Genomic DNA, 27,707 nt, shown 5'->3' with positions numbered 1-27,707 from the left:
TGATTTGTTCTAATGGTGTTTGTAAATAGGATCTCAAGTCCACATCTTGTACAGCAATTAACCACTAAGAAGAATGTATGCAGTGTGTTAGTTATTGAAACTGTCCTAGGGATTTGATTTGAAACTGTCTCATTGCTATCTGTTTATCAATAAAATTATGAAAAAAATTTTATTGTGCCAACCTCACCCTTGCCGTGCTGGTGGGGGATGATTCAAAGCTTGTGTGATGAGAGGAGGTGACGTGGGCGATGCTGACATCGTGACGCAGTGTCAAGCTTCTAGGAAAGGGTCACTTGAACATCAGCACAGCAACATTTAAGAGCTGACCTCATAATAGGTGTGGCAGCTGAGTGACTATGGCGGGGGAGGGGACACAGCATGGCTACGTGCGACGAAAGGATGATTCCTGTCATGGTGGGTGCGAGCGTGATGTAGCGGGATTTCATCAAGCCACTCAGCGTGGCATGCGATTTTAAACTAATGAATTGTTTACTTCTGGAATTTTCCATGTAATATTTTCAGATCGCGGTTGACCGCAGGCAACTAAACCCATGGAAAGTGAAGTTGCAGATAAAGAGGGGAGGTGGTGGGTGACTGTACTACTTCAGCTGTCTAGGAGCTCTGTGTTTGACCTGGCCTGGCCCTCACTGCATGAATGGAGAAGGGAAGGCCTTTCTCCTGCCTGCTGGGTAAAAATGCAGTCAGGCAGGGCAGCGAGGAGATGGAGGCGCGGCTCTTGTAATTTTCCAGGATGAGGGCGCTTGCGTGGCACTCTCGTCGGTTCGCAGGCCACTCTGAGTGCTGTGCATGTGATTTCAATAAGCTGGGAGAACAATTCCATCCTCCAGCACATTAGCAGGCCCGCACATCTGCTCTGCCTCCCCGCTCCAGAAGCCAAGGGAAAGGCGGCCTGGTGGAGGCCATGGCCCAGCCTGACAGCAGGAGACAGTGGTTGCTGTTGGATCCTCTCCAGTCCCTGCGGAGGTCAGGCTTTGACCCCGAGCCAAGCTGGTATTGTTCTTTATCATTAGTTGTGTTTGTCTCGATTAGAAAAAAAAAAAAAATCTCTGAAGTCTGGATGCAGAATTCTCAAGTCTGGAATTCCTCCTACACATGGAAAACAAGCTCAGCCATAGAACAATGCCCCTGTGTTTGTCACCCACGTATCTTGAGCTCTGACCACAGAGAGTAACTTTCTCTGTATGAGGGCGCCCTTCACCTGGGGCTGATGAGGGGCTGCCCAGAGCACTCAGCAGATCTGGTGAGGTGGTTCTGCGGCGGCAGCGAGGTCAACCCTCGGTGCTCACTACAGAACTAGCAATGCAGCCTCCCTCCTGGCAGCAGTTCCTTGTTTAATGTCACAGCTGAGTAATTATCAGCGATAAGATGCTTTAATGGACAATATTTGGACAATGAGCATAGTGACATAAACAAATTAGTTAGTTCATTGCTAAGAAGGAAAACGCCTCCTTCATCTTCAGACCACAAACATTTCAGTGGAGTAACAGGTACCCCGCAGCCGGCCCCTAGAGGCCTTGTTAAGCGGGTGATGCAGGTCTTCACTGTTCCCAAAGCTGCCCCACCTCTGTGCCCTCCTGTAGCCTCGATCACCTTTTTTCTCTCAGGGATCCCATCCCCGTGAGATCCCCTTCTTTCCATGGCCTTTGGGGTCTACCAGGGCTGGGGCTGGAGGCCGGCATGGCGTGCTTCTGTGTGAATTAGCAGGTGGGGCTGATTTCTGAGGCAGACGCAGCTCTGTCCCTCTACTGGTGACCTATGTGTCCCCTCCAGCGCCCTCAGATTGCTTCGCTCTGCCAGAGGAGCGAGGGGCTACCCTTGGGCTCCAAGGCAGTACTGGGAAAGTGAGCAGCACGTGAGCTGAGGAAGCATGCTGTGCATGCAGCACGGCAGAGAGCGAGGACACGGGCAGGGGCGAGGACTCCTGGGCTGCGCCTGACGCCCCCAGCCTCCGTTCACCTGGCTGCTTACACGGTGCGACCTCTGCCTTTCCATACTCAGTGACTCCCAGCCGCCTCTCTCCTTTGTTGTCTTCTGTACACAGAGCCTTCTGCAGCCCCCTGCTGGGCCCCTCCCCCACAGGACTCCCCTTCCAGGGCCTTCCACCTTGGCTCACTGCCATCTGCTCTCCACCCCCAGGCATGCAGCTTTATGGTCTCAGGAATGGATTCAAGAGTAAGTGTTAGAATCTGGGACTGCTACTCCCCTGTCACTCTCATGCTGCTTTGGGTGGGACGGGTGCTTCCTGGAACCTCCCTGTCACTCCATGTGGTGATCCAAGGCCTGGATAGTAAGTGGCTGAGCTTCCGCTGCTAAGGAGGTGTCTTTTCCAGCATGGGCCAAGAACGCTAGGCACTCTGCCTTCTAGCAGCTAGGAGGTGATCAGAGGGACAGGAATGCTGGCTGTTCATCAGAGTGCACAGCTTTTCCCCTCATCTAGAAGGTCTTTTCCTTCTAGATTTTTCCACCACACCATCCTGTGAGATTGCTCTGCGTGTACCCTGTCCCGCCACATAGTCTCCATTCCCTTTCACATCCTATGCGTTGCAGACATGCATGTGTGCATGTAGACACACGCATGCAGACCACATGTAGGTATACACAAGCACATGTGTATCTATTTGTGTACACAGGCTCATACATAGGCTCAGATATGCATACAAATGTCCTAGAAACAAAGGCCTTCATTCTATAAAACACTTACCCCACAAGGCTGCCCATACTTGCTTTCTGACAATCCTTGAAAGAGCTCACTTCTTTGACAAATCTCTTCAGAGAGCAAGGGTGGTGATGGGGGTGCAAGGGTGGCAGTCCACTGCTTTAAAACTAGACCACCTCACACATGTGCACTGAGGACTCTAGCCCTACTCATCTAGATGCCTGTTCCTAGAGATGAATTGTGAGGAATAGCAGCAGTGCTATCTCCTAACCCAGGGCCCTTGACTGTACTCCTAGCCCTGCTTCTGTGCCCTGGGCAGCTTGTGTTATATTAAGGAAGAACAATGTCAGCCCTGCAGCCTCGGCCAAGGCCTGCATTCCTGAGGGGTCAAAGCCTTACTTGAGATCTGCCTGGCCAAGTGTCTCATACAAGCTGGGCAGGCGTGGGTGGTTGATAAATATCATTAGATGGCAAGGAGGTGACGAGGACCACAAGAACAGGCTCTTTCTCAGTGGCTTGGTATTAATTTGTGGGGATGCCCTTGATCCTAGGAGGAGCCAGATGGCCGAGAGTCTGAACTAAACAGCCCCATGGCCCAAGTAACTTGCAGGCAGAGCCACACTAGGAATAAGCTCTTAGAAGACTCTATGGGAGGGAGGGCAGGTGTTTGGCTTGTAGGACAGTATTTGTGCTGCCCACAGGCAGGAAGCAGGTAGAATGCATGAAGCCCATAGTGTGCTGGTGAAATGGCTCTCCAAAGTTGGAGAAGGGGGCCCCCAATTTGTGGCATTTATTGTTATGTGTAATTAGGCCCACTAGGGTCCACTGTAAGTTGTCATATGACTCTACTGGGTGTGGAGGTGAGAAGAGAAGATTGTGGAAGATCTGAGCTGGCCACAGCACATTACGGCGAGAGGGTTTCCCAGATGAGGAAGGAAGGCTGTCCTTTATCTTTGAATATCCTTCCTCCTTTTGGCTACTTTTCAGATCTCAGAAGAATCGTACCTCCTCCAGGATCTTGCTGCCTGACCCCAAGACACATGATAAGGCAATACATAGGCCTCTCCTTCATGGAACCCAGAGAAGACCCTCGGGACTTTTGGTGGCTGCTGCTCACCGACTGACTAGGCTGTAAGTCCTGTCAGGAGGGCGGGAGACTTTGTCCACCAGTGCCTCCTGTGTGCCCAGCACAGCCTCGGGCACAGGTTGGTGCTTGACAAATTGCTGGGGAAGGAATAGAAGGAAAAATGAACTGAGACCCACACAGAGCCAAGCTGCTCACGCTGCGATTTCAGACAACGTGCTTGATCTGCTAGCTTTGGCGTTTCCCTCCCTTCTCTTTGTTTCATGCATTAAAATAAAAGGGCTGCATGGTTTCATATGATTCTTTCCACAATATGGACCTCTGAATCACAAGGCTCTGCAGTTCTTTAATGTTTGCAGTCTCATTAATGTCTCCACTCTTGTGGGGTATGTGTGTGTGTGTGTGTGTGTGTGTGTGTGCGTGTGTGTGTGCGTGCATGCATGTGTGCGTGTGTGTTGTGCCTGTGCAGATGACAGAAGCACATAATAGGGGAAAAGAAAGCCTAAAACATGTTTTCATTTCCCTTTCACAGGCAGGATATGGACTCACGAAAGAATCCATCTGACCATCAGACCTGTGATACTAGGTTTATTCCAATGATTCTTTCCCCCAAAGGCTAAGTTCCTCTTTGGAATTAAAAATAAGAATTATTGATCAGATGCAGGCCCCTTGTTCCCTTGTGGGCAGATATAAACTCAGAATATCCTTCTCAGCCCCATGCAGTGGTGCACCGCTGTAATACGAGAGCTCTGGGAAGTGTAGGGAGGAGTACTGTAAGTTCGAGTCCATCTTGGGCAATATAGTATTTTAGCAAAACCCTGTCTCAAAATAAAACAAACTTTTTTTTAAAAAAAAAGGGATAGGGATGTAGTTTCATGCAAAGGTGCTGGGTTCAATCCCTACTACTGAAAAAAATAAAGTCTTTCTAGCTCATACTGCCCAAACAATAAGTGCATGGGGGGAACACAATAATTTCTGCTGAATATTAGCTCACAGACAGGCAACACTTTTTCAGTCAGAATCAATCCTCTTATGTATCAGTTTTTATAGACTCAAAGCTCCTTCATCTTATATATGTTTGCTTAAGCGCAGAGGCAGAAATATCTTTGCAGAATTTTACACAAGTTTTGGTAGCTTTGGTAATAAATGAGACATCCTACAGTTTACTTCTGTATCCAAGGAATTTAGAGGACCCTTGCCTGCAGAATTTCTTTTCCATTCCTGGTCCAGCACTTTCTGACAGGACTAGTAGCAGCAGCTGAGCTCTGTTCCCCTTTCCCCTTGCTGTGTGCCGAATTCTCTTCCTTTCAAGGGTACGGATCCCTTGCTTTTGTGACTACTCAGGAATGAGCAATGAGACCCAGGTGGGATCAATTCCAGGCCAGTGGGAAGAAGGGAAAGGGACTTGTTGCTATCTGTGCATAGGATGGCAATACCTTACAAATGACAAAGCCACCTGTAGGCAGCGAAGAGTTGTCCCCAGAAATCTGTGGAGTGACTTTCACAGCGTGTGAACACTCTCTGAAAGGAAGAGACCTTTGGAGTGAATGTTGCACTCTCCCTGCCCAAAGTCTGGCTTGGTGCTTTCAGGACCCACTTGGGGCAGAAGTGGCACCTGAGCCAGCCCAGCACCAGCAGAGAGTTGGCACGTGGAACACTGGTGGCGATAATAGCAGCGATAACCAAGCAACGCTCAGTTGTTGGAGGCTTCCGTGCTCTGCGCTGTTAACCATGTGATGAGCCTTGCTCTACTCAGTCACCAGGGCAACATTATTGTTACTTCCGCCTCGCAGCCAGCTTACGTGAGGGCCCAGCAAATGAGCGGAAGTCACACGTTTAGTTCCCACAACATTGGCTGTCTGGGAGTCTTGCATTGGGCCTTCCGCCCCAAGTTTTAAACCTCACTCTCTTGCCTTCCTAATTCACAAAGACCTCCAGTTCCAAAGTATTTTCATGAGTCATTGACATCTGAATGTGACTTGCCAAGACTTTACTAATGCAATGACAGCTGCCATCCATTGGACAGCTTTAAAGTGCCAAGTACCCAGCTAAGGGCTATGTACCTTCTGTCCTTAAATTACTACTTTCGAAGGGATGTATTAGTATTACTGAAGTTCTGTACTTTAGGAGCTGAGGAAACTGAGACTCAGTGGCAGTTTGTCTAATGGACCTAATGTGTGTCGCACAGAAGGCCCAGAGCATCTTCCGCGGGATGCATGGTTCAAGAGTGGCTTATTCTCTTCAGATGGTGCAGATCTGATGACTGGCAAGAGAATTTGCATATGGGGCAAGCACCCATCTGAGCCTATGAGCCATGTACTTCTTAGTGTGACGGAAGGGCCCGAGATCACGTTTTGAGAAATTTGAGGGCCTCAAACTGTGTACTCCAGGAAGTGAACCTAATAGCAAGCTGGTCAGTGGGTTTTGCGAATGAAAAGCTTGAGTACCATGTGAGTGGCTGTGGAGGAGCAGGGATGGATGCGGTGTTTTAGTCTCTGAGGCAGACAGCCTCACTGCGCTAGCCCTGCAAGGCACCCAGCGCCCAGCGAGCGATGAGACTATGTCTGCAGGAAAAGTCCGTATTTCTATGGATTGAGTCAGGGCTCAATTAACCAGAAGAGTAATCCAACACATCTGAATTTCATCACTGTTATATCATTCTTTGGAGCTTGTAAATTTTCATAATAATATTTTTGGTAGGTTGGAGTAAGCTGTCTACATCTGAGGTGTGTTACTTTAAGCTTATACTAGCAGACTAATAAAATGAGGTGTTGGCCCTCTAGCCTCATGTGGTCATCGCCTCACAAACATACAAGTAGTAAAATGACCCAGTCACGGGCGGGTGTCCTAAGATGGGCCTGAGGATGCAGACACTGATCATACCCTGTCTTGGGGAAGATGTAGGGACAACCAGATAGATCTGTGTGCCTAAGGCCAGGCATCCCAGCCCCTGGGAGACTCCATGCCATGCAAACCCCAGAATCTGTATCCTCTGGAATCTGGGGGATTGAAAATATAATCTTGATCTACCTCTCCCCAACTCCGTCCTCCTCAAGTATGGTGATTGTGAGATAGTGCAGGGGGCCAGCTTGGATGGAGGCCCCTGGCATGTGCTATCATGACCGTACGTGGCATTTCTACAGTGACATTTTGACTGGAGTGCAGGACCAGTGTTGGATGATGGGGCAGAGTACAGGAAGTCAAGATTGTACCAGAACTATTTTCCCTTAATTATCTCATGTATGTCCGCCTCTGCACAGGGCACAGTCTTTACCTGGCTGCGTGAGTGATTTGATTTTACTCCGCATTTGCCTTCCAAGTACCCCCAATCCACTCGCAGCCCCCTCACTCAGCTCCTGGTGAGCCGATGGCGGAGACTACCCATCTCTTTTGTTGCCAGGATGAGCTAACACAGACATTCTCTCTGGTGACATCTGCTCTTCCTCTCCAAACCCCTCTCTGCCCCTCCACTGGGCTTCTCTTGGCCTGAGTCCCCTACGCTGATTGCTCCTTCTTGTCCTGCTTCCCTCCCCTCATTCTCTTTCCTGGCTCTGTATACAGGGACGTCTAGGACCCTTGGGCCTCTAGCTCGGTTCTCCATCCTACTACAGGTTCAGGTCTTCAGCTCGTTCCAACCTACAGGAAGGCTACCCCAGTATGATTAGAGGAAGCTGGTCCCTGAGGTTTTGCTCCCTTTTAGGGCCAGCTCCACAGGAGGAATAGGTGACTCGGGAAACCTGTACTGCATCCTGTACAAACCTCTCCAGAAAGCCTTCTCTGAAATGGTTTCCACCAAGTGCTTTTTCTTTTACCCTTCCACAGTAATCCATGTATGTGCCCACTTATGATTCTTTGTCAAGCTACCCATTCAAAAATACTTTTTATGAGCTCCATGTGATGCCTTACTTGGTTAACCCAACAAATTCCCTGTCCTCTTTCTTACATTCTTGCGAGGAGAGAGAAAAATAAATGCAGAGTTAAATGCTATGATATAAATAAAGCAGGGCAAGGGAATAGAATGGTAAGGTTTGGTGGGGCTGGGGGTAGATATTTAGGTTCAAGTGACCAAGACATGACATCTGTGTCAACTAAATGATGAGCAAAGTTAGAGGAGGAAGCAGCAAGTGCCAAACCTTGAGGCCAGTTAGAGGTCAGGGGGTGAAAGGCCAGGGAAAAGGCCAGGGGTTTGCTGCATGGCAGGCAACGAGAAGAGGGATACAAGATGCTGGAGAGAGTCAGGGTTCAGATTATTTAAAACAGGCTCCTGCCCTCCCCATTATGGACATCATAGGCCAGATAACTCCTTGTTGTGGGAGACTGGCCCTTGCATTACAGGCTACTTAACGATCCCTGGCCTCTAGTCACTGGATGCCAGTAATGTTTTCTATCTTCTGGAGGCCAAAAAATGTCTCCAGATTTTACCAGATGTCTCTTGGGAGAAAGAGTCCCCCCAGTGAAGAATTCTGAGATGAAACCACAGCAGGAACATGGATTTTATTCTATAGATACTGGGAAGCCACTGGGTGCTGCAGTCTGGGATTATTGCAATGTGATTTCCATCACTAAAGGACACTGTGGCTGTTGTTAGATTAAAAGGCTGTAGGGGAGTGGCGTGGAGGTGGTCAGGCCCAGGAGGAGCTCCAGGTGGGTGGGGTGGGGCTGGCCCAGCCTGAAGGCACCCGTGGGCAGTGCAGAGTGACTGGACTCTGAACTGGATATGAAAGTCAAGGAGGAAGAGAGAATCAAACAAGAGCTCTAGGTTATTCTGTGAGAATATTTATGTCGTTATTCAAAGTGAGGAGGAGTAACCGAGTCCAGGGAAAAAGTAGTTTGGGGGTTAATTGTTGTAAGTTTGAGGGGTCCTTCAGATCTCCAAGTGGACATGCCAGTAGAGTGTAAGAGCCTGGGGCCCAGGGTAAATGTCCGGAATGAGACAGACATTGTAATCCCAGGTTGATTTAATGCCTCAAGAAGGTGGAAGGGAATGATCTAGAAAATAAAAAGCATCCTGTACTGAGTTCCAGGTACTCATTTAGAGGTCAAGAAGAGACAGAGAAGCCACGAAAGGAAAGGCAGAGAAAGGATGAGTGAGGGAAGAGGGACATTGCGAGTGCTTCATGTCCTTGAAGCACTGCAGCATGGCTGTCACATCTGCTGAGTGTCCCCAGCCAGGTCACTGGGCAGTCTGGGAGCTCCTCAAACATTGCTTTGCAGTCAGGGTCAAGAATGACAACATACTACCTCAGTGTACAATACCTACGTTTCAGAAAACCAAATGACTTTACAAAAGCCACCTCTTCCCATTTTTATACTAAGAAGTAAGCACAGTTGCTCTCATTTTATAGCCGAGGATGCTGAGAATCAGAGAGCTGCAGCAACTTGGCTCCACCGCATGCATTGTGTGTGCGACCCCAAGGGCTGGAGCCCTGGAAAGTCTGCTTCTGCCAGCTTGCTCTCACCCTAGCACCCCTGGCCTCTGCTTTTCAGGAAGCTACTCAAAACGGGGCATCCCAGCCACGGCAGGAATGCCCCGTTCTGTTCAGGCCTCCATGAATTCTTCCACATCTGCTCCTGCCTTGGAAGGTCAGCTCTTCTTCCAGGGCAAGTGACTGCTGAGTTCCCCAACCAACTGCAGGCAGAGCCAGAGCTGGCACCGGGAGAGTCCCAGTCCTGGTCTAGGGCTTTATATCTGGCCTCTTACACCTGCACCTAATAACAGTGAGTTAGTCTGAACCAGGAGTAAACTTTCATCTCCTAAATGTATATATTATTGGATGAAAATAAGCAACATACAACTATCTCACCAGTTTTCTTTTCCGATACAGAAAAGCAATAGCTACGACAAGTTTGTTGCTGATCAGAATTCTGTAAGTCCTTAATTGCTAATAAAGTTGAAATGACTAGAAGTGGACTTTCTGTGTACTGTGGGGATTTAAAATCCCCTTTCTAAAAATAAAAATTAAAAATTAAAAAAATTCTTTTTTTGCTTAGTCATACTGATGCTTTTTAAAAGAAGCCTTAAGACATACTTGTTGCTTTACTAAGCCCTGCGCTTTGTGATGTCTTGCTCTTTTTTGAAAAAGTTACCTCTAAAATGTTTTCTTTAATTTCCAAGATACAGAGATGCTGACACATGGGCATAAGGTCTGGGATCAAATTTTGGGGCCTGACCTCTTCAAGAAAAATGAGAACACTTTCCCTGCGAAAGCACAGCAACAGCACCCTGAGGCCAGAAGGGAAGGAAGGTGATTCTCTGCCTGCCTGAGAACCATGTGGGTGGTGTGTCATTCCGGGGACAACTGATTCCATTTGTCCTTGCCAATTGCAGGAAGGTGGAAGTACACTTTCTCTTCCCTCTTCTCCCTTTTGGGGTCCTGAACAAGTAAGTAAGTGTTTGCTGTTTCCTGAAAAACAGGTGCAGCGGCAACGAATTTAAACATCTTTCTGCCAGTTGGCTTGTGGTCCACTCAAGTTCCCTGGTGTTTGGTTCAGTGTCACCCGCCTGCTTTGGGGGTGTGGCTCAGTATGGTGACAAGTGTCTCTCTTCTGCTCTAAGTGTTTAAAATGCATACTGACCTGGGCTGTTAGCTTTGCAGCTAGTAATGTGCAAGTGGGGAGAGGAGGACAGTCTTACTGAGATGAAAGTTACCTCTAGATTTAGGGTCCTTTTTTTCTCTTTCTGTCTCATTGTCCTGTAACCTCCAATAGAGATACACGAACTGCCTGGGAGGGACAGTCAGTCTCTGGTCTGGACAGGAATTCAGCCTTTGAGGGATGTCACAAATAATCCTCTGTGAGTCTTAGTGGTGAAAACGGAGGCTGGGGGTGGTGGCTTTGAGTAGCAGTTGGAATGAGCCCCAGGGGAGCAAGAGGAAACATAGGAGGAGGGGTGCAGAGCTCCCCTGTGAACAAAGGGCCCAGCAGGCTGTCATCGCGGATCTGTCCTCAGGCCTGCATTACTCAAGGAAATGGGGACACTTCACCTTTGTGGCCCTAATGTAAAATCTCCAGCAGGGAGGGGGTGGGGTCACTCTTTCAAGTGCTCCTGCTAGGAGACAAACAACTAAAGTCAATGACACCTTAGCTGGGCCGAAAGCTAAGCTGGGACTAGGGTTGAGTTTACCCAAAGTTGTCAGCTCCAGTAGCCACTTAGAGTTTTTAAGCTATTTATATCAAGAGAGAAGCTCAGATGGAGGTTCTCAGAGGCAGCTCCTACCCTCACTCTTGAGCGAATGTTTGGCTATCTGCTCTGGGCAGGGACAACTTTAGTTTTTTGTTTTTTTTTTTTTTTTTTGTTGTTGTTGTTGTTGAACTGGGAATTGAACTCAGGCCCTTGCACTTGCCAGGGAAGCACATATTCCACTGAGCCATCTCCCCAGCCCCCCCTTTTTTTTCAACTTTAGTTTTTTGACAAAAGCAGTGCTTTAATGATATCTTAGCCCTAGTAACTTTACAAATATACGCTGAGGGACTAGGGATATGATTTAGTGAGAACAGAAACTCCTTCCAAAGTCACCATACGAAGACCAAAGGGTATATCCAAGTGACAAGGTCAGAAAAGCCATGTTGTCCCTTTGATGGCTCCAAGGGATGGAGACAAGTAGGCCTTTGGTCCCTTAGACAATCATTAGCATGTCATGTCCAGGGTGACAGAATCACAGAAAGACAGCTCTGAGAGATGGTGGGCAAAGAGATGGGGCCGAGGACAGATCATGATTGCTGTAGTCTCCTTCTGGGGTTGACAGAGAAAAAGCCAGGCGTATAAGCATTGAGGGAAAGTCATACTTCCGATGAAGCTGAATAGTCACAAAGAAGAAGGGAAAGAATATGGAGGGCACATACTGGAGGGAGAAGGAGGAGGAGGAAGAAAAGAAAGAGGAAAAAGAGAAAGAGGAGTAGAAAGGAAGGAAAGGAGGAAAGAAAAGATGAGGTAGAAGAGAGACAGGAGAGGAGAAGGATAAAAGAGGGAGGAGGAATTGGAAGGGGAAGATAGATTATGATAGCAGCTCTCCCCATTGGCCTTCTTGGTGACTGGCATGGTACTGGGTACTTCATATATCTTTGTCACTTAATCTACACAACAGCCCCATAAGGGAACAGGCTTTTTATAGAAAAAGTCACCGATGCTAGAGAACTAGTTACCCAAGATCATGCAACCAGAAGCCACAGAGCTAGAATGAATCCCCAGGCTTTCTACCCCTTCTATACAATCCTGTCACTTATGCCAGTCATTTTCAAACTTTTTTTTGACTGTGATTAATATTTAAAAAAATTACATAGTCCATTATGAGGCATTTTGCACACATATACGTGCATGCAAACATATACTTCAAAACATCTTTGCTGCATACATTTAAAAAAATTTTGTACCCAATTTCCTTCCTTTCTTTCTCTTCCTTCCTTCCTTCCTTCCTTCCTTCCTTCCTTCCTTCCTTCCTTCCTTCCTTCCGCCTTCCTTCCTTCCTTCCTTCCTTCCTTCCTTCCTTCCTTCCTTCCTTCCTTCCTTCTCTCCTAAATGAGAGTATAGAACTAAATTTATTTCACTACCTATACCTATTAAAGGATCTCAACACTTTTCTTCTACTCCATGGCAGTTGCTTTGCAATGTTCTTCAAGCTCCTGCCCATCTTGGCAGATGCTGGGCTGTGTCTCGCTTCTGAGTCATGCTGCTAATTGTCTACGCTGGTTCATCCCTCTGGTGAGGAGCCACCGTTAATAAAAATGCATCAGAAATTATCAGTATCTGACAATGCCATTTGGTTCGAAAAGAGTCATTCCAGCAAGTCATGCAGAGAACAATGTAGTCGCTGATCTCAGGGGCTGACTGGTAGTTTTTTAAGCAGTTGGTAGGTGCTTTTGCAAAAGAAACTATGTTCTCTGCTTTGGGGACCTAAAGAACTCATCTGCTCTGCTGGGCAGTTCGCAGACACCATCTGAGAATAAACACTACAAGAAAAGCACAATTCAAGGGGCTGTGGAACTCTTATCAACCTCTCATCAAAAGTGGAGATGTCTTCCAAATTTCAGTAAGGACAACCAGGACCTGCAATTCAATTGCTTTTCACAGAACTGTGTCTGTCTCCACTCTGGTTCAGGGTTTGGGGACGATTTTGCTTTGACAGCCGGGGCCAGTGATGGTGTTGGCTGAATTAAACTCAGATTCTGGAAAGTGAAGTTCAGATTAGGTGGCTCAGTGCAAGTCAGCCCCGATGCGCTGCGGAATCGGTGACTTCACTCTAAGCAATGTGCACGGTAATTGAGAAAACATGTTCCTGTGATGTCCTCGTGCAAAAATCCAGATTTACAAAGAATTTTTTTTTTGTCGTAAGAATTCCTTGAATATTTGTTGTGCATGTCCATACAGCCTCCTAGAGCACTTTTTCTTCTCACTGAGCAGAGTCGTGTTTTTCTACTACTGCCTGGTCAGGTTTTGAAGGGTGGGATTCAGATAGAGGGCAGCTGGGCAAGCAGCCACAGGCCGTGGGGAGAGGCAGGAAGAGGGCAAGAGAAGAGATGATAACCTGCACTTTCTGGGTCTTTTCTGGAGCAGAGAAAACAGCAGAGGCCTAGGCCCTTGGAAAGCAGCTAGGGTGGAGTTTCTCTGGGGGCCTTTCTGATTCAGGCCTCTGGCTCCCCCACCCACCATTAGGAAGACAGAGCTGGACTTCCTGGGCCTTTTTTCATAGCCCTGACTCTGTAGCAAGAGCTTTTCAGATGTTTCCACCTCTCGCCTTCACAGCTGCCTCCTGCAGTCCGCGTTGCAATTCGCTTTCACAGGTAAAGGAACTGAGGCTTACTGGGACTGAGTGATGTAATCACAGAACCAATAAAAGGTGGGATTTGGACGCCAAGCCAGTTCTGATTCACTGCATGCCAGGCTTTCTACAGGGCCCTACCTGCCTGCAGAACAGCCTTCCCAGAAGCCTCCTGGAGGCCTCCTGCCCAGTTAGACCTTGCCTTCCAGATCTTAAAGGCCTATTGTTAGCACGTCAGCGAGCTTCTGTTGTGAGGCTGCTCACAACCGCTCCAAGGGTATGAATCTACATAAGATACAAAAAGCCCACACTCCACAGGTTTTGTTTGATCCATAGGGATGTTTTAAAAGTGAAGGAATTCTACAGTTTTGGTTTACGATCTGGCCACAGCGAACCCACAAGTACAGTCCTGCAAAGCAACAGGTGGCCTGTCCCTGTCTGGTGCAGCACACCACTTCTAATTTTCCAAGGTCGCTACCAAACTTTTTCATGTCTATGATCTGATGAGCCTGTAAAGCAAGTTAGTTTTCTGTTTCAGCAGCTCCTTGGGACAAGACTGTGATTTATACTTATGAGTCTCCCACAGTGCCCAGTCTCCCAGGAGTGTTACTAGAATTGCTATTGGTAGACCAGTCTGGTAGCCTGTTTTGCAGTGGACCTACTTGCTGGGGGTGGGGACCCTCGGGTAGTTCAGCAGCACCCTGGCCTGAGTCTGGGCAGCACATTCCCTGCCACCAGAGCATTTTGCATCCTCCTTCCTTCTCTTATAAACTTGTTACGACACTTACAAACCCTGAAGACGCAGAATGGGTGTGACAGAAAGAAGCAAACCAAAACACTTTGAAAGCAGCCAGTAAGAATGGCCACTCTCAAGAAATGCCTAATTTAGGGAGCATTGCATAACATTGCCGACACAGAAGTCTGAGGACAAGTTTGCCTGCAAAAGAAAATTACAGGCAAATGCCCACAAGCCTCCTTTTGCCTAGATATCATGAAGCAAACAATTCAGAAAATGAAATGCTTGGTTCAAATCCCATCAAAGCGGGAATGTTAATTACAGATGGTCAGAACACAGGTGAGTAAATTCCTAGCGAATCCTGCAGTGCTATCAAAAAGACCGGTCTCAATGCAGCAAAGCTTATGTACACAGAGACACAAGAAATGCAGGAAGATGTTCACCCGAAATGGGGGGCAACTCCCCTTGGATCTGCGAGCACAAAAGAAGGAAGCTCAGGCTTGTTTGGTGTCTGCTTGCGCCAGGCCCTGGGGTGCTCTGCCTGCACCATCCTACCTGTCCTGGATGACAGCCAGCTTGTCAGCCTAGGTGCTACTGACACCTTTGTCACACAGGGCGCATTGGTCCGGGAGCCACCTTCTGGGTCTCTCATCTCTGATTACCTAACCTAGCATCTTTCAGGCAGTTTGACGTCTCTCTTTTTTTCTTATAATGTCACGTTTTGACTTTTTGGTTGACATATAACCATAACAGTCCAAAGGGAGTCTGCCCCTCTTGGCATCTCCGGAGTGCTATGGCATTCGATATGTGGTTATTCACAGTGATGAGGTGGTCCTCCGTCTGCTGATCTCTAAGCCAAGTAACTGCTCAGACCCCAAAATGGGGTGTGATTTCACCAGGCTCAGCAAGGAAGCAATGCAAGTCACCTCATGAGTAATGAGCATGGCTATCCACAGTGCTGAGGGACCAAAACAGGACCCTTCTCCCTTCCCCCAAGCTGGGGAAGGGCAGGACTCTCAGACTTCACCAGGAGGGATCCGCCCCAGCTCACTGGGGCGCCACAGGCAGCAGGGAAGTGATAAATACCACCAAGCCCTGCTACTGAAAGGACAGCCGCAGGAAACAGGAAAATCAGCCCCAGTTTCAGATAACAAATACCTTGCGGTTCCTGGAAAACCGTTCTGATAGTGAGGGGCTGTGACGGCCCAGCATGGAAGGGCTTCTGGACAGACCGTCAGTGTTCATTCTGACCAACCAGTGACAGGCTATGCACCTGCAGAAGTCACCACAGGCTGTGCCCAAACCTCTCCAACTGTCTAGCCTAGCGGTGCACTTTCAGGGCAGTCCTGGCTGGCTGACTCTGACTAATACCACAACTAATAAAAAAGATCTCCCACACGTGAAGAGGCTGCCTGAACTCTTGGGCAACTCAGAAAGCATTGTTGTTCATCCCATCTGACAGATTTCATCATCAGATGAACCTCATTTGGGCATCTCCTTGGGTCTCTTCATCCATTTTCCTTCCTTTTTGTCTCTTTCCTTTTTCCTTCCTTCCTTCTTTCCTCCCTCCCTCCTTTCCTTCCTTTTTTTCTTCCTCCCTCCTTCCCTCCCTCCCTTCTTTCCTTCCTTCCTTCCTTCCTTCCTTCCTTCCTTCCTTCCTTTCTTCCTTTCTTCCTTTTCTTTTTTGTCCCATTAAGAATCAGCTCCAAAATCTGACATCCCTAATCATACATTAATTTTCTTCTGTTACTTTTTCTTCATTCAGCCCCACATGTAATGACTTGGGTGTTAGTAGCAAGCATGCCCTCTATAATATCCAACAAATATATTATGAAGCTGTACGTTCACACTATAAATAAACAAGTGGTTCTGTGTTTTGTCCCCCAGTGAAATCCTGGGGCAAAGTTTCTACTGAAGAATAGATCCAGCGAGTCAATCATCTTCCCTCTGGTGTGGGGCCACCAGCCTACTTTTTCTACCAATGTCACCTTATTGGTTCTCAGCCTTGCAGCCTGAGTGCAGTTGTATTAATTTGATATCTCCATGTACTCATGTTCTATTAAGTGCTGTCAGCAGCAGGGTGGGAGTGGTCTGCTCCAGGGCAGACATCTCCTGGTGCCAGCACAGGATCCACTTAGAAAAGCGAGGGTTTCCTCCTAGCGCTTGGGACACCTGGGCAGGCGGTCTGCCTGTGTTTTTGACAACATATGGCAAAAGGGAAGCTGTCATGCTCTAGTACTGTCATCCTTCCCTCTAGTTTTTTCTCTTTTTTGTCTTCTCTGAGGGGCATTTGTAGTCCAATTCCATTCATAGAAGGCAGAGGTGTGCCTGGTGGGTGCCTGCTGATGAAGTCTGACAGGCCAGCTCTCAGAGGATGTGGCTCAGGCTGAGCTTCATAAGCCTCTATATTGGGGATACTCAACAGAGAGGCCTGGAAGGAAGGCTTTTATCGATAATTTCCATGGAAATTCTCAAGTGGGAGCTGCATTATTCTTTAAAACTGACATTTAGAGGGCCAGCCAAATAGCTCAGGAGATCGCAGGGGCTGGGAGTTCGATCCCCAGGCCTGCCATGCCAGCCCTGCTCCCAGGGTGGGCTGAGATGGTGATTGGAACTGGGCATTGTGGCGGGTGCCTGTAATCCCAGCACTCGGGATACTGTAAACAGGAGGATCACTGTGAGTCCAAGCTACACAGTGAGACCCTATACACCCTGTACACCCTGTCCAAAAAAAAACATTTACCCCTAAATGTGGGCATGTTTGGTTGTCATCGTAACTTCTGACATTTAGTAGGTGAGGCAAGCAGATTGGTTATACTTAACCGGGCATCATCCTGAAGTGTCAATGGCCTCTTTGAGAAACAATATTAACAGAATATGCATACTGTCCTACAGATTTCCTGAGAAGCCAAATAACTTGGTCAGAGTCATAAAGCTACTTCCCCTCAGTCTCATAGCAGAGAAAACCACCATAGGAAATGTACTCAAAATACAGAAGAAAAATATCAAGAGATTGTTTCAAGCTTTTCATCTGATTCCTACTTTGTGAAGTATAACGACAACATTTTATAGAAACTCCTCTAAAGCGTGTAATATCACCCATAGCAGAACAATGAAAACACCACAAACCAAGAGAAACTCTCCTCTATTCTATGTTCTTATGTTTTTTAGGTTTGTAACTAAACTTTGTGGCTGAAAGTCTGTTTTCTTCAACTCAAACAGAAACATTTCCATGTCTGTGCCCACCCAACTAAAAGGTCCATGACTCCAGACTTCTCAATTTCTCTATTTACATACTAGCTTCAGGAGCCTTCTGGTCTCGCTGCCATTTGGAAGCAGAATCTTAACTATTCCCCTACTTTTAGGGAGCCAGGTGTCTTGGGAGTAGGTTGGAGAAGGGTCTCACCCTCATTTATGGGCCTGACATCTCCATCCATTCAGCGTCCTCTGAAACTAGCCTCATCAGAGATGATTTCTCAGGACCTGATAAGCCTAAGAGCTGTGCTAGAACAGAGGTGCCAGGCAAGAGACACCTTTCTGGGAACACAGGTTCTGAGCTCACAGATAACCAGAGACTTTTAAGCAAGCCCTCAGCAAAGCCCCCACTTCTTGAGAGCACGGAGGAGCACGTGCACATCCTGGGGTTGGCGCCAGCATTGCCTGGAGCCTGGGCCTTGGCCCTGCTGCCTGGCCATGCTTGCAGCCCTCTGGCGCTTCTTCGCAGCTCCTGTGCAGCCCGTGCTCCCATAGTGCACTGCACGGGCGAGCAGTCATCAGGATCAGCACTCATTTAAAAGTAAAGTTGTGCGATTTTCTCATCGGGATAATCTCAACAATGATGAGAAACTTCCCTCGGGCTCCAGCCCTGCCCTGCCATGCCCTTCCCTCCTTGCTGATGTTGGCAGTTGGGGCCCCCTTCCTGGCCTAGGTACAGATTTCTTCCTGGAAGAGAGTGGAAGAGAGTGGAGCTGCATCCTTTGCTCCCATTGGCCCGTGGGACAGGGCAGTTGTGCAGTAGGGCTAGAGGCTCATAACCTCATTTTTTGTTATGGGTCAAAAGTAGGCACAGTGCCACCAACAGCAGGATGGCTAAGTAGGCCCAGTTCTCCCCATCTCTGTTGGCTGGGGCTGCTTTAGTAAGATGGCACTCTGGGATGGCAGTGGCTCCAACAGCTGGCCATAAAAGCCCCGGAGTCCTCCTATCGTTCTGGCACAGCATGTGCCTTGTGCCCCTGAGTTTAGCCTCCCATTTGCAGCACCCTCTAACATATTTTTTCCTTTGAAGTCTCCTTTTTTTTTTTTTTTTTACCTCCATAAAAATGTTGAGGAAAAGTGGGGGAGGGATATATTCGGAGACTGCTTTAACTCCGTCCCTGTCCCACTAGCTAACGAGAGGAACATTCATTTATTCTGCAGGTCATGAGCAGCAGGTCCAGTCTCAGCCCTGGTGGCCAGCACTCGGGCAGTCCTGCCCAGGGTGACTCAACACCTGGGCTCCCTAGTTTGACACATGGCTTATTCAACAGACCAGATGTGCCAGGTCTGAGGTAGCCTCCTTTCTGTGACTATGCAGAGGAGGAAAGTTTCAGACATTTGCTAGAAACTTGTAAATGCTGGGCAAGAAGAGCTGGCAGGGACCAATTGCTCTGTCCTGAACTGCTTTGGGAAGGGGAAACAGTCCCCTTGGGCATCTGACAGCTTCAAGCCTCAGCAGACCTGGAGAGAAGGGGCTGGTGGGCCCTTCACTGCCCTGCCTGAGTCTGCAGCATACAGCTGGCCTTGCACTTGGAGGGAGCAGTAAACTGGCGCTGGCAATAGGTGCGCCCAGAGGATGGAGCCAGGGCAATTAATCAATGCCTTTTCTCCAGGGTTTTCATTGGCCTCAGATGACAGATGGGGCAGAGGCACCCAGGAGAGCACTATTTTGGTATTCAGCTGGGAACGTGCACCAAGTTTTCCTTAATACCCGCAGCACCCAAAGGCTTTGCTGTAATACACTTTAATGCATGAAACACCCATAAATTATCCTTCAGATTGGTCGAACTTCCAGCCGAGAACAACTTGGTAAAACCAGCCTAGCAAGCATGCTCTTTTTAAAATCATTCAAGTCACGAGAGAAGAGAAAGTTCAAGCAGAAAACATCTATAAGAATCGCACAGCGAGTTTTTTGAGAATAGGAGCGTGATGAAAAAGAGCTAAGCCGCGCGTTTCCAGCGTCCCCTCAGGGTCGCAGCTCCCGGACTCCCGAGCGCCTCTCTTCCTCGGCTCTTGCTCGCTGACTGACCCCAGAGCTACCTGCCCTAGCTCTCCACGCCAGCTTCTCCAACTCCTGACAGCCGACAGCTGCATGTTAAGCGTGTGACCCACATAGCAGCTCTGAGCCGTGGCGACTTGGACTTGTGACTGTCCAGCAGGCTCCGTGGGGGGCCCTGGCGCGCGGACCCCTGTGCTTGGCGGTCGCGCTTCCAGCGTCAAGCTCCGGTGCCGGAATTGGGAGTCCCAGTCCGCTGGCGACAAGCGGAGAAGTCCTAGGACCCCTTGCTCCATTCCCTGCACCGAGTCGATCCCGCCCTTCCTGCCACCGCGTGCCTTTGGCGGGGGGGAGGGGGGCACCGCAGCACTTTCCGAGTCTGGCGGTGCCTGGCCCCCGAGCGCTGTGCACGCTGGCTCCTGGGTGCCTGCCCTGCCAGCCTGTGCGAGCTTGCACCCCGGCATCCCTAGCTGCCTCCACGCGCCTTCGCTTTCCCCTACTTGCGCGCTGTCCCCTTCTCGCTCGCAAGCGAGTCCTCCCTAGCAAGTCAGGGCAGCTTCTGCTGGCATCGGGTCGCCTCCCGGACTTGGGCCGTCCCGGGGTCCCGGGAATTCCACAACCAGACAGATGCTCCGGCAGACTAGACAGCCTGCCGAGGGTCTCCTTCCCTGACACCCATTGCAAACACTTCTCTCAGGGCTGCGTTCCAGCGTGTGAGGGCCTCGCGGGTACCAGGACATCGCGCCAGAGCGGGACTGTGCACACCGCCTAGGGGAGCCCGTCCACCCTGGCCAGCCGGGGCCCACTGCACCCCTCTCGAGGCTGGGCTCCGAAGAGAAGCCTTACTCACCGATGCGCTCCCCTCCGCTCCCAGCGCTCTCTGCTGTGCCTGAGCCTGGAGCCGCTGAAACAGGCTTCTTGAATGTTTTAGCCCCTCCTCCCGAACTCCTGAGTCACACACCCGCTCCAAATCCTGCCCCCACCCCACCCCTCTGCTCCCCTTCCCACCACCAACCCCAACCCGCACCTGCTGTGGCTGGGCAGAGAAGCCCGGCTGCAGGAGGTCCTGGGGATGGATCGCTCCCGTGAGGGCGGGCCAGATCCAGCCCGCGAAGACTTCAAACCTCTGAGGTCAAAGGGAAGCACACAGAGGTCAGAAGAAGGTTTTCTTGAGCAGGGCCAGTGAGGCAGCCCCAGATACAAGACAGATTCGCAGGCTGGGGCTGGGGCAAGTTGCCTGGGGCTCCCCTCACTCCCTGCCCAGCCCCCTGCCTCCATCCATCCGGGGTCTGCCTGCAGTCGCCTTTGGTGCCCTGTCCACTGCTCCCTAAGAGCTAAACCAGCAAAGAGAGGAGCTCTGGGAGAGGCAGGTGCCAGGGCTTCTTGACACAAATGAGCATGGTGACTTCAGACCAGAAGCAGAGCCTGGCTCGGGGGTCAAAAAGTAGAGGACTTAAATGGACGCAGCTAGAGGCCACACTCCTAAGTGAAATAAATCAGACCTGCGCGCGCAAACGTCGTATTGTCTCACCAATATAAGAACTTGAAAGAGAAAATGAAATCTGAAAGGTACAATTAAAAAAAAAGAATTAAAAAGTTGAGGACTTTAGGGTCAGGACACTCTATACCCTCACCATCAGCCTTACTTTAAGGCCCTGGATTCTGGGACTTCCCTGAGTTTCCCTTCCCTCTGAGGGTGTGAATTTGTGTGTCTGTGTGCAATGCATACATTTGTCTGGGTTTAGGGTTTGCAGCTTTCCTCAATTTTGCGAGGCGTCTGTGATTCCACACTGATCTGTAAGCCTTCCGTCTGCAGGGCCCAGGCCCTGCCCAAATCCCCCTTTATTATCTACATAGTGTGGATCTTGAGTGAGGTGGGATTTTCAGGTTAGCAGGGAAGATTTTTTGAGTTTACTGAATTCAGAGCCTCACATGGGGACCTGCCTAACTCAGACCCGCCTGAGCTGTTTAAATCCCAGCCCCAAACTACCAAGGAAGAAGTATATCTAACCTCAGAATTGTCACCAAACATGCATCCGTAATTATGATACCATTGTAAGATCCTTTACACCTCCATCTCTCTGACCTTTATGGATTTTGCCCTATGTCCTCACCTTCCCTTTGGCAAAGGCAGGTTGAAGCTCTACCCTGTATAGATGCCAGAGTGAAGGACGGGCCAGGGAGTGACACAGGGAGGGTGATGCACTGAGTTTGCCCTTTGCTGGTGACATCATGCCAGTGTAACTCAGGACACCCTCTGTGGTGCTGTGGTTTAGTGAGACACAGGAATCCTGTTGCAGATCTAAGGTGGCCCTTCACACACACACACACACACACACACACACACACACACACACACGTATGCACACATACACATGAGTACGTGCATACACACACATCCTACTGTGGGAAGAACCTGAGCAAAGCCTTGCCAATTTCACTGACCTTCTCAGACGAAAAAGCTACAACTCTTGTTGCACAGGTCCTGCTTTACCTTGGTCTTAACCATCCAGTAGAAAAGTATGAAGACGAAATATAGGAAATAAAGCCACGCTGTTATGTTGAGCTGTGGGGGGCTCAGGTCAATAATTTCTGACATTGCCAGATAAACAGAAGACCCAATGCTATTATGGGCTACTTGACTCTTTTGGAATATTTTGCTGAGTTTACACACCTATAATATTCAACAATGGAACTTAGAAAAAAAAATGGGGTATACCGATGAATGTCCATTTTGTATCTATGTATTCAAAGTGGTTAGGATAGATATATAGTTGCATTCTCTTAATGAATAGAATGATTTGTTCTAATGGTGTTTGTAAATAGGATCTCAAGTCCACATCTTGTACAGCAATTAACCACTAAGAACAATATATGCAGTGTATTATTTGTTGAAACTGTACTTCCGATTTGATTTGAAACTGTCTCATTGCTATCTGTTTATCAATAAAACTTTGGAAAAAAAAGTCTTGCCAAGATAATTCCAACTACTGAATGCAGATTTGCCAGAGGTCTCTGCTTCTTTCTTTGCCCTTATAGCTATACTTATCCCAAGTATACATGCTTTGAGAAGGATTAACTAGGAAGAAATTCCTGGAGTTGGAAGGCAACTTTAGCTCTCCTAAGTCCACTGCTAGGTTTTTCAGATATTGGCAGGTAAATGGGCACAATTTGGACATGAGGGCAAGAGGCGAGGAAACACCATAAATGGCCCTTTCTGCAAAAGTGGCATCCTAGCCATGGTAGCCCATTAGGGAATGTATCGTCAATTAAACAAAGGAATTTCAAGACAATAGTACAAATTCATTCACCCATCATGTCATGCGTGTAATAAATTTGTAATGAAAGCAACAGCCTCTAACCTTACACAGGGATTGACTAAGAATGTAGGGATGGAATTAAAAATGTTTAGAATAACAGAATTTGGTTGTGAATACAGAGCTTTACTCTGTTCTTGTGGCGTCACCCAGAAGGACAAAAGGATTCAAGGCACTTGTGGTTCTTTTTCATGTGGTATGTGAAAGGGGAATTTAAAAATGAAGTAAGCAGAGTCTAACTCTCTGTGCCCTACCCCCAAGCTGTTGATCATATTCTTATGGCACATGTTGCTTTAATAAGAGTTCCTTTCCATCCTTAACTAGATCTGTTTCTGTCCCTAAATTTGAAATATCTTGAGTAAATTAGAGTAAGAAACATAAGAACTTCAAAGATTGTGTGTTGGGAGCCTACTACGTGTAGCGCACTGAGCAAGGGCTGTGGTACCTATTGTCAGACAGGTTGTGGTCCAGCAGTGGCTTGATTGTAGGGATCTGGCCATGACATCACAGTCTCCCAGGTCCTTTCCTAGGATCCGGGCCATAGTGGTACTCAGCAACCAACAATGGTCGGCATCTTTCGTGGCTGTCAGAGAACCCACTTACATTGGGTTGGTGGCTGGCAGGTTCCATATCAGGCCAGCCTGGACTTAGAGACCATAGCCAGGTGCCTTTACTTTTGTTTTTTCCACTTTGATAAAGGACCTGAACAGAAGCGTCTTTCTGCTAGGTCACTTATGGAAAGGTCATAGGCTTCGAGCAGCTTTATTTATAAGACCACAAAAAGTCGAGAGGGCAATGGCCGGAAGCAAAGGTGCAAGCAAGCAGAGGAGAAGAATGCTTTTTTGCACTAGATTTTCTCGAAAGAGCTTTTCATCCAGGGTATCAAAATAACCAGCAGCTGATGCATTTGCTGACTTGGATGACAGCTTGCGGCGTGTATAGTAATTGTTGTTATTTCTGAGGATGCAGAAGCCTGCAGCCATTGAGCGCCTCATCAGAGGCAGTACTTAGCCTCGCGCAGACGTCCTGCCTCTCCCTCACCTCACGCCAGCACAGGACAAAGTGCACATGCTATTTAAAACACCAGCAGGCTCAGCAGAGATCTGCCAGCAAGGATGGAACTGTTGGATCTGCTAACTCTATGTGTGAAACAGAAATATTGTCCCAGTTGTGGAGGAAGTGACAGCTTCCACTCAGATTTCTTCTCTCTTTCCATGCTAGTGAGCATGAAGAAGAGCTTCAGGAGAGGGACTATTTCACAGTGCTTAAAGAGATGATGTATGATCACAGAGTCACCCGGAGTCACCCAACCACCTTATTTATGGATGAGGAAACAAGGGCTTAGGAAGGACGGTGCCTCAGCCGGTACACGTGGCCAGTGTCAGCACCGGAACTTGGGCTTCGGGACTTCTACTTTTTTTTCATCACTGCTTCCTAAAGACCTGCCCACCTCAGCCTACAGAGGGAGGCTGGTGATAGGCAAGAGGCAGGGGGTAGCCTGCCCTCTGCAGTGCCCTTGTCCACACTGGGGCCCATCCCAGCTTTCACCCTCCCTCTCATGTAGCCTCGGTTTCTTCATCTCTGCGAGTCCCTCCCTTTTGCTTGCCAACCTTTTCTTGCCTTTTTTTTCTCTTAAAGAGCCCACTAACCCAACCATTGGATTTCCCAACTTCCTTTTACTACCAAATTCTTCATCTGTGCCCATAATTTCCTTGGCTCCACTTAACTTCTGGCAGCCAGGTTCCCATACGCCCCTACAGTGTGTTCTTCATACATGTTACCACTTGCAGTGACCATTACTGCCCAAAATAAAAGCAGTGTTTATTGTTTCTCTTATTTCCAAACTGGGACAAGGCACTTCGGTGAATCCTGTCAGCAAGCACTCTCCACGTGTGGTAAGGAAGCAGGTGCTCACAGGGTAAGTCACATCACTTGTCTTGTGGCTGGACACATGGCAGGGTAGACACGGGAATCTATGTGGAGAAGCTCGTGGCATACCACATTTCCTCCTCTTTCTCCTCACTGCCAAGTTCTGCTGATTTTCATCCTTCCCAGCCTCCTGTCCAGATGACCTCCTGCACTGGACACTTTCTTTCCTAAGCTTCTGTGACTGTAATGTCTTCAGTGACTGCCTGCCTCTCTGCTTTTGTTGTCTGCCTCAGGCCTGGCGCTTTCCCCTCTCTTCCATACTCAGTCTGTCAGGTACTCTATTCTATTTTGCTGATTCTAACCAGATCTTCAACTCTGATCTCTTATGCACGTGCCCTCAGTTGTCAGAATTTTGAGTGTCCCTGGTGTTCGAGATATTCCATAGTCCTTGTCCAGCCCAACCACACAGGCACTAATGGGGGGGGGATCCTCACCTCTGACTCTCAACCTTCTGTCACACTGTCTTGCTCTTGACTCAGCCACCAGCCACCCCATCACCTCCTCAGTGGCCCAGATCAGGGAGTGCTACTGGGCCAAGAATAGGACACTTCAGCCTTTCTCCTGTAGGAGCACCACAGCCCAAAAAGGCATCACCTTGGCCCTGACCAGCTTTAATCACCTGTCCATCCCATCTACCCACCCAAGTAATGGGGGAAAGGTCAGTCTTCTTTGAGCCATAATAATTACAATTGGCAATAATTATATTGGTTACGTCTATTGAGTATATAATTTTTGAACACCTGCTCTATGTCAGTCCCACTGAAGGTCCTGGGGATTAAGCAAGTGAACAAAACATCCTCCAGCTACATGGAACTTTAACTTTACTAATTTCTAAAATGTGCATTATTTAATGTGCTTTGTATACCAGGCCCGTAATAGAAAATGTGGTTTTCTAGAGAGGAGAGTATGACAAAAGCAGAGGAAAACAGGGATAGCAGGGAAGCTGCAAGAGGTCCTTGATGGGTAGGGGGTGGGGACACTGAATCCCAGCCTTATGCCCCTGATCCAAACATTTGTTGAGACTCTTCCCTCATACTGTCCCCATAAAGCCCTCAGTGGCCTCATCGTTCTGTTCTCAAGGCTGTCTTCAGAGGCCTCTCCCAGCAGTCCTCAGGTTCCCTCATGAGCCCAACATGAGTGTAGCACTCTCCAGCTCCACACTGTACAACCCTCAGCTACCCTGGAGTCGGGCCCTTGTTGGGAGGTGACCTCAGACACATGTCTGTGACAGCACCCTGACTTCTCGCCCCTCTGTGTGGTGACAGTGAAGGTTCTGTGGTACTGAGACAGGCAGGGGCTTCAAAATGTTATAATGCTATTACAGTGGGGCTGGGCCAGGTGGGCTCTGCCACATCACGGGTGACACACTGAACTATCACCCCAGAGACTCAATTTAATGTATTTAATAAGATCTTGTTCTGGGACAGAATATGTGTTAAATACAAGGAAATAAAGGTCAAGAAGGAATGTTTCTTGCCATATAAGATTCTACTAACGAGTGGGGAAGCTGATATATACATTGGTAAAAAAAATCTGTAGCAGGAGGTGTAGAAGTTCAGAAAATGGAGACTGTGACCAACGGGGAGCTTCAGAGACTCTTTGCTGCTACCCTAGCTGCCCTTAGCATGGGTCTGTGTCCTTTCAAGTGACTTCCTAGGCCTGGCGTCAGCTAGTCACTCAAATCCCATCAGCCCTCCTCCTTGCTATTTTTTTTTTGCTCTAGCCCCATCCTTGGGGAATTTTTTTCAATTCATTTCATGAGTGGTGCTAGGATGTCAGGGTACTAACTACTGTCTCCAATATTTTAAAAACTACTAGCTTTCCTCTTACCCCTTAGTTTATCTGGCCCAATTCTCTCCTTTTGAGACACATCTCTTGGGATCTTGGATGACACTTTGGGGTAAGGGTGCTTTCCCTGCAGTCAAGACTGGTGTCCTTTCTAGGCACATCTATACCACCTATATTGCCCAGAGCACATGATTAATCAATGTTTTTAAATGATGGTACCTAAAAAAGGAAGGAGATAAAGTTGGAGTAGTCACAGATGAGGTCAGGAGGCCCAGATGGTGGAAGGTAGGGCCAGAACAAATGCTGAGAGGTGCCAGGACCTTCAGTGCCAGTGGAAACTGACAACAGTGGCAGCTGGAGCCAGGTGCTTGGGAGCCGAGCATGCAGAGACATACTCACGCTGAATGTAGGAGGCACACTCACCGAGACACAGAGAGAGGCTGTGTGGGCCAGGGAGGGAGAGGAGGGGCACCTGAATGTCCTCTGCACTCCTGATTTTCCAGACTAGGTAAAGGCTAAGGCCATCTATGGAGATGAGGGGATGGAGAGATGAAGCTTGTGGGTGGGCTAGAAGTAAGAGGGCTTTGGCTTAGGCTTGTGTGAGCCATGGGTGACGCTGAAGAGCGTGTGAGGAACACAATGGGGAGGTCAGGCATGGGCAAGGCCAGAGCCTCTGCACACTGTGCAAGGCTCAAGGGCACAGCGGCCTTGTCCCAGAGCCTCTGCTGGGGACGCAACTGCTACAGAAGCCGTGCTTTTATTTCCCTGCCACACTAGTGCCAATCAGCTGTCGGGTATCTCTTAGAGGCCTGAATGAAGGGGGGCAGAGGACCAGCTCCTGCATTCTCTGCCTTCTTCCTACTTGGTTATGTCTATAATACTCTGTTTCCTATAAGTGCATGCTAAGGAGTAAGCAAAAACAGGGACCCCAGCAGACGACTACCTTGCCTGACCCATCACCTTCCTTTCTTATTCTCCTCTCTGGGGCCAACTGTGAGTGTTTTTCTTACTCTCCTCAATCAGAGTCCCTCTTAAGTCAAATCTTTTAGCTCCCTCTATTCTAGGCTTGAGGTAAGACTCTATGGTCAAGTCCTCCAAGCCTGGTATTTTATGGGAGCTTAAGGAATTCAGACCACTTTTCCTTCTCTTCTCTCCTCCCCTCCCCTCCCC

At 48.6% G+C, this 27,707-nt stretch overlaps 1 protein-coding gene across 3 annotated transcripts in view; it reads right to left on the bottom strand.

Moving 5' to 3' along the window:
• Ngf (nerve growth factor) overlaps positions 1-27,707 on the bottom strand; it is a 66,457-nt gene that overhangs the window by 35,382 nt on the left and 3,368 nt on the right. The window contains exon 1 of one of the 3 annotated variants that reach the window (XM_023701770.1): positions 20,354-20,418. The exons of the other annotated variants lie outside the window; for them this stretch is intronic. The gene's annotated coding sequence lies outside the window, so the exon portion shown is untranslated. Of the gene's footprint in view, positions 1-20,353; positions 20,419-27,707 lie in introns of those variants that run through there. 3 annotated transcript variants of the gene reach the window in all.

Source organism: Octodon degus, unplaced genomic scaffold (assembly GCF_000260255.1).
Source record: "Octodon degus isolate 3935 unplaced genomic scaffold, OctDeg1.0 scaffold00140, whole genome shotgun sequence".
Lineage (NCBI taxonomy): Eukaryota > Metazoa > Chordata > Mammalia > Rodentia > Octodontidae > Octodon > Octodon degus.
This window is presented reverse-complemented; position numbering and strand designations above follow the sequence as displayed.